The sequence below is a fragment of the Grammomys surdaster genome, unplaced genomic scaffold (assembly GCF_004785775.1).
Source record: "Grammomys surdaster isolate TR1022 unplaced genomic scaffold, NIH_TR_1.0 193777, whole genome shotgun sequence".
NCBI classification, from domain to species: domain Eukaryota; kingdom Metazoa; phylum Chordata; class Mammalia; order Rodentia; family Muridae; genus Grammomys; species Grammomys surdaster.
In genome coordinates, this window is record NW_021623862.1 from 1 (window position 1) to 7,208 (window position 7,208).

Here is a 7,208-nt window from a genome sequence, read left to right on the forward strand (position 1 = left end):
GAGAGAGAGAGAGAGAGAGAGAGAGAGAGAGAGAGAGAGAGAGAGAGTGTTTACAGTGCTATCAAATATTTGTAGTCATGAACAAAACTACTTCTAGCTCTTGATTCTCACTTGAGTTTTACTGGAGGAATTCCAGCAGCTGTCTATCTTGCAATAGTCCCTTTTCAATGGATTTCAGAAACCTAACCACACATACAACCAGCAACTTGCTCAACTCTCCAAATACCAGTCCTTTCTTGTCTTGAGTGATGATTAACCAAGTCCTGGAAGAGTGTTGCTTCCTGGTATTGGTGAAGAGACAAACCCAAGTACATCCTTTTAAAGTTTTGTGTAGTTACGCATATGCTGGCAGGTTGTAAACCATGTCTCATTCTCTCTTTCTATATTTCCTGCAGGTCTTACTTACTGCTTTTTACAATGTAAAAACCTATGAACAATTGAAATATGTACTTGTTGTACATATAATAAAATGCTAACAGATACCATTTAATTTGCACCATGGATCTAGCCTCAAGGATGTTGTTTCTGACCTTTGCAAATCTCTCTAAAAGGTAAGACTACTTATGATATGATTTCTTATGTAACAACAGCAACAACACAAAGGATGAAGATTCAGAAGGACAAATTACTTAGCTATTTTACACAGCTAGTATCTAGGGGAGCTAGGATGCAACCCTAGTTAAATAAATCCAACACAAATTCATATTTCTGCTTGTGTATCCTTTGCTGACTCACGTGGTAGTGTCAGAAGGCCTGCCGCCTACAGGAAGGACAGGTTCTAATATCAATACTAAGATCTCTTTATCTTGCAAGTGTGTTTCAGAAAATGGTGGTGGAATCCTTAGCTAATGACTATAGAAGGAATAAGGGGTAGACAGAAGCCAAATTAGAAAAATCACTGGAAGGAAAACAAAGATCCCATTGAAGGCCGGTCCCTAGTTGGTGAAACAGTTTGGGAAGGACTGGAAGGTATGGCCTTACTGGAGAAAGTGTGTCACTGGGCTTTGAGGTTTAAAAAGTTCACACCTATCCCAGCTAGTTATTTCTTTATCTGCCTTGTGCTCTGGATTATACATAAGCTCTCCAGCACTATGCCTGCCTGCTTGTTGACATGCTTCCCTCCATGATGGTCATGTGTAAGATGCTTCTACTGTAGCAATACTCTAGAATTGTAAGCTTCCATAAATGATTTCTTCTATAAGCTGTCTTGGTAACTGTGTTTTGTCACAAAATAGAAAGCAACAAAGATAGCAAGTTAGGAAAATAACCCAACCCAACCATATCTAAATGTTTGTTGTAGTTTGCTATTCAATAGACATTTGCTATGTACTCACACTAGAAAGAAAAAAAGGAATAGCCCATTTTTAAAGTAGGTAAGTTTTCAGTAGTTGATGCAGGGGACTGAAAATATATAGCCATGGCAAGCCTGGATGATATGTACCATAGATGGGCAGGAAGGGAGTTTGACAGAGAAAGTTCCCCAACATACCTTGGGAAAAGACGAGTGGGAGACAGCTTTCCAGAAGGTCCTCTGTCTGACCTGGAGGAATCTGCATAAGGGAGTGAGAAAGAATTTTCAATATCTCACCAACATGTGTGACCATGACTAGCTGCAAGGTTGACACATGGACAGTTATGACTAGCTTATGTTCCACCCTTAGCAAGCAGACAGCAATGTGGTAGAGTGGTGCGAACAGCTAGTTTCAAAGAATCCACCAACTTGCCACCCATCCCCCATGGGAAGCATAAAGTAATCTAGGAGCATCTATCTTCTGGCATTCTCACACTCCATAGCCCTTGAAGGCTTTCTTTAGTGCAGGGTGATAAATCATGACCACCACACGGAGCTTATGAAAGGAAGAGAGAAAGCATCTTGTGTGATGTTTAAAAAAAAAAAAAACAGTCAAAATCAGTTGCTCAATGTGTTGGTTATTGTAGCTAACCCCTTAATGTGAGGGAATCCAGTCACTGCCAATGAGGTTTGTTATTAGTTAGTGCTTTGTAAGATGTTTCTATGATAGCAAACAGAAGGTATTGTGGGGGCAGAGTATAAAGTTTCGATTTTGTGTGTGCAAATGTGTGTGTGTGTGTGTGTGTGTCTATTGTTCTCCAGCTTGTTTGAGACAAGGTCTCTCACTGAACACGGATCTCATCAATTCTACTAGGATATCTGTCCAGTACCAGGAGTACAGGTTCACGCCATCATACCCAGTCTTTTACCTGGGCTGTGTGAATCTGAATTCAGATTCTCATGTTTTCATGGTGAACATTTTATATGACAGTGCTTCTCCCCAGCCCCAGGGTTGATTTTATTGATTTTAAATAGATGACTTTTAGAACTATGAAAGCCTGGAACGTCTTCATTAAAGAAGATTTAAGTCATAGGCATGACAATGGGCTTCACTTGGAGGAGGGTGGCAGGTGATCAATAGTCTAAAAACTATCACAGAATATTCTAAAAGTCAATGATAGTATCAAGACTTTGAACAGCCTGGCCCAGATAAACGTGATTTTCTTGCTGACAATTACTACTGAAAACAAATAAGGTCATTTAGACTTTCAGCTTGGGCTGTTATTTTACTAGTAAAAGAAGTGGGTGTGAGAGAGGGCTACAAAGGGGGTTGGGAGAGAAAAATAAGAGGAAGGAAGAAACTCAAAGCCACTACCGTTTGAACTACGCCCTTATTTTCTGCAAGTTGTGATCAATCTTTCGAATTTTTTGTAGACAGTTTTGCATCTTAATAGTAGCCAATAAATGCTCTCCTTTCACATTTATGCATAGACATCTAAAAAAATAGTGATTTTTTTTCTTATCCTAAAGGGAAAAAAAATGCCACATTTCTCTCAAGGAAAGAAATGAAGTCGAAATCATTGCCAAAGCGCGCACTGGCATTTAAAAAACACAAGCTACTGACAGATGGCTAATGGTCTGAGTATCAGCAAAATCAAAGCAAGGAAATTACTAAGAGGACTCTAATCGTTCAAAGATAATTGCACAGAGCAGTTTCACATTTACTTGCTACTGGTGTCGACGTCAGTTGAGAGACTCGGTACATCTCGAGAAAGCTGCTTGTTCAAACTTCACAGATTTTTTTTTTCTGCAAAAGACGTTTAAAAAAAAAAAAGATGGACTATATATTAAAAATAGACAAATGATGCCAAAACAGATGGCGTCTACTAATTGCACTAGTCAGATTTGTTTGCTGAAATAGTACAGAGATGTAGGATTGGAGAAGCAGACCAGATTGTAGGACTTCAGTGAGGTGCAGCCTACTTCAAAGACTTTAAATTCTATTTTTCATTGTCTCATTCCTTAAGTCTGAATATTCCGTAAACAACAACACCATTTTGAGAGAAAAGCAATACTTACAAAGGTTGATTTGTCATGCAGATTAAATAGTTTTTGTTACTTAATTAAGAAATCTGAAAAAGAAGACTGGTTCTAGAGCCCTTGAAACAAACATGTATTTAAAGCAGCCAGCAGAATGTAGTTTCATTATTGAGTTGCAGAAAGTGCTTGGAGACGGTTGCCTGCCTTTTTTCGCTCAACAACATGAACCATTGACAAGTGGCCATGGAGAAGGTCGGTGTTTTCTGTGGTGGCTATCAGTCTGAACATTCCTAAACAGCATAAGCTACACTGAGCTACAAATAGCCCATCACAACCCAGATTACAAAGCTACATTCCTGAAAGCTTCTTATTTATTTTTCAATTTCAAAGTAAGCATGCTTCAAAGTGTGTGATTTGTGTAAATATTGATCAGTTACTTCATATCACATAATTCTATCTCCATGTAACTACTGAATTACATAAATTATATATATATACATACATATGTATATATATAATTACACATATATATGTGTACACACACACACATATATATACATATACATATACATATACATATGTATGTAAGTATGTATGTATAATACTACCTTAGTAGTTTTGTAAGGTGACACTAGAGTCTTTTATGATCCAGTAATTCTGTCCCTAATTTTTATAAAAATGTCAACTAATAATTGATTGTTGTAGCATAATACATTAAATCAACCATATAAACTCTAAGGTTCAGTCTAGATTATTTTAATAATGTATGTATGAAACTTTCAAGGAATCATATACTCCATCTTATAAGATCACTTTAAAGAATACAGGAGAAGTTTCTAGCATTCTTTGGAAGATTTCTAAATAAAAACACACATTATTTGTTTTTTTAAAAAAAGACAACCAATGGTTTGAAAAAGAAGATGATATTGCATACAAGCAAACACGTCTCTTGTCACTTCAGCATTGACCAATACAATAAGAATGTGTTCAATCCAAATGCCAGTGTGTTAGTTTTTCTCAGGCAGTAAGCTTAGTTTTAAGGCAAGACATTTCTGCAGCAGAAAGCAAGGTCTCATTGTTTGATCTTACAAAAGCCATGTAAAGTGAGCATAACACCTGTTAGTCAAGAATTAGTAACTGTGAAAACAACTTGCATTAACAGCTCGAGAATTTTTCAAGAAACAAACTCTGTCTACCAGCTCATCAAAGCAATGCATCTGTTCTGAAATATAACTCGTTCATACATATTCCTCCACAGGGGGTCCCCAGGCTCTTCTTCCAACTGATAAATGACAGGAAGATTACTGAAATGCGATGCTTCCCTGTGGTTGGTAGTGCAGAAAGCTGGACCAAGTCGTTCTTCAGCAGAAAAATCCCTTCAGAATGTCAACAGGTGCAGAAGTTACTGCCCAAAGGGAATCCTGTATTCCCTTCTGATGGAAGCTGGCCATGTCACTGCCACGAGTAGGCATCCACAGGGCAGTTTGGTCTTCAGGAGCCTCTGGAGCTTTCAGCTGTTTCCTAGAATAGAATAGCTTGTCATTCTTGGGAGTTAGTCTCACGGCCCTTGTTTACTTTCAATATCAGCCTTTCTGAACTAGAGGCAGGGCAGCAGAATGAGGTCATACTTCCTGTCATGATCGCATCAGTGGTGTTCACATAGTGAGTATAGCAGATCTCCTTGACTATCAAAGGGAACAGGCAACTCAGAGTCAGGTCAGCTCGATACACTGTGATCAACAAGGGATGCTTCTCACTCAGAGCCTCTGTGTCACCTCAACCTGTACGATCATGAGAAAAAAATCAAGCAATGCTTCCTGTTTGTCATTTTCTGATTACATTCAATTATGAGTAGTATACAGTTATGTTCTTGGTCCAATTAACCTAAATATGTCGAAGATAATATATCTTCTGCTATCAAGTTCAGGATGCCATAAGAGAGTATAAAAAAAAATGTGATCTTATGAGAATTTCCACAGTATTAATATGTTGAATCAAAAAAGTTTGATCTTTCAAAATGTTCAATGGGTGGCATTCTGCATTTACATTTTATTACAGTTCAAATCTCTTTGTGCTTCTGTATACATCTATGCTCTCTAAGCAGCAACAGAAGTAGTTACTCCAGAAACACTGAGGTAACACCAGAAGTGGAAGGATTTCACAGGCTCACAGGCTACTATTAAAATCGTCTTTCATGCTAGCTAGCTTTGGGACCTCAGACTTGTGACTTAGCATCTTTGAGTTGCAATTTTCTCAAATTTAAATGTAATAATCTACAGCCCCAAGGTTGGCCTGGGGAATCAAATGAGAAGAAAGAAGAAAGAAATAGCTGGGGACCTGAGGAAATGTGCAAGACGTGTTCCTTAGTGGATTTTGTGAATTGACTTCTCTTTGGAGAGTTTGGTTGCTCAGGCTGATAGACAAGTTGGTGTCATCAATTCTTTTTTTTTTTTAATTGGATGTTTTATTTACATTTCATATGCTATCCCCTTACCTCATTCCCCCTCCCCCGCCCAGGAACCCCCTATCCCATTACCCCTCCTCCTGCTTCTCTGTGGATGTGCCCCTATCTACCCTCCAATTCCCACCTCCCCACCCTCAAATTCCCACACACTGGGGCAGCCAGCCTTCGTGAGACCAAGGATCTCTTCTCCCATCTATGCCCAACAGGGCCATCCTCCCTTACATAATACAGCTGGAGCCATGGATCCCTCCCTAAGTGCTCCCAGGCTGGTGGTTTAGACCCTGGGAGCTCTGGTTGCTTGGTATTGTTGCTCTCATGGGGCCACAAACCCTTTCAGCTCCTACAGTCTTCACTCTAACTCCTCCATTGGGAACCCGATGATCAGTTCAATGGCTAGCTGTGAGCATCTGCCTCTGAATATGTCAGACTCTTGCAGACCTCTAAGGAGACACCTATATCAGGCTCTTGTCAGCATGCACTTCCTGACTTCCACATCAGCATCTACCTTTGGTGACTGCACATGGGGTGGATACTCAGGAAGAATGGTCTCCAGACAGCCCCTCCTTCAGTTTCTGTCCCTCACTTTGTCTACATATTTGCTCCCTTGAGTATTTTGTTACTCCTTCTAAGAAGGACCAAAGCACTCCCACTTGGTCTTCCTTCTTCATGAGTTTCATGTGGTCTGTGAGTTGAATCTTGGGTATTTCAAGGTTCTGGGCTAATATCCAATAATCAGTGAGTGAATACCATGTTTGTTCTTTTGTGATTGGGTTACCTCACTCAGGATGATATTTTCTAGTTCTATCCATTTGCCTAAGAATTTCTAGAATTCATTGTTTTTAACAGGTGAGTAATATTCCATTGTGTAAATGTACCACATTTTTTTGTATCCATTCCTCAGTTGAAGGGTTCTTTCAATTCTTTTTTTTTTTAATTGGATGTTTTATTTACAGTTCAGATGTTGTCCCCTTACCCTATTCCTCCTCCTCCCCTGCCCAGGAACTTCCTATCCCATCACACTTCCTCCTGCTTCTCTGCGGATGTGCCCCTACCTACCCCCCTCCCACCTCCTCACCCTCGAGTTCCCCCACACGCAGCATCCAGGATTGCTTGAGCATCAAGATTTTGTTGATGAACTGCAGATAGACTCAAAGCGGAGTACCATGTCTTCTTAAGAATAGCAGGGAGACCATAACTCAAGCAGTGTACCATATCTTCTGAAGAACTGCAGGTAGATCATAATTCAAGGCAGTGTACCATATAGACCATGACATGTTTCAAGGCACAGGCCAAGAAGATTTTGTACTTTTCCACCACCTGGACCCTCTTACCCCCTCCCCTTGTAAAATATGCTATAAAAAAGCATTTCATGTTCAAAAAAAAAAAGAAATTAAAAAAAAATTAAAAAAAAAA

At 39.4% G+C, this 7,208-nt stretch overlaps 1 long non-coding RNA gene across 1 annotated transcript; it reads right to left on the reverse strand.

Moving 5' to 3' along the window:
- Positions 1 to 1,485: 1,485 nt before the first annotated feature.
- Positions 1,486 to 4,883, reverse strand: LOC114615916. The gene is made up of 3 exons (XR_003710549.1): positions 4,576 to 4,883; positions 3,017 to 3,098; positions 1,486 to 1,550 (listed from the first exon to the last, which is right to left on the reverse strand). It is a non-coding gene; the product is annotated as an uncharacterized LOC114615916 (long non-coding RNA).
- Between the last annotated feature and the right edge of the window lie 2,325 nt (positions 4,884 to 7,208).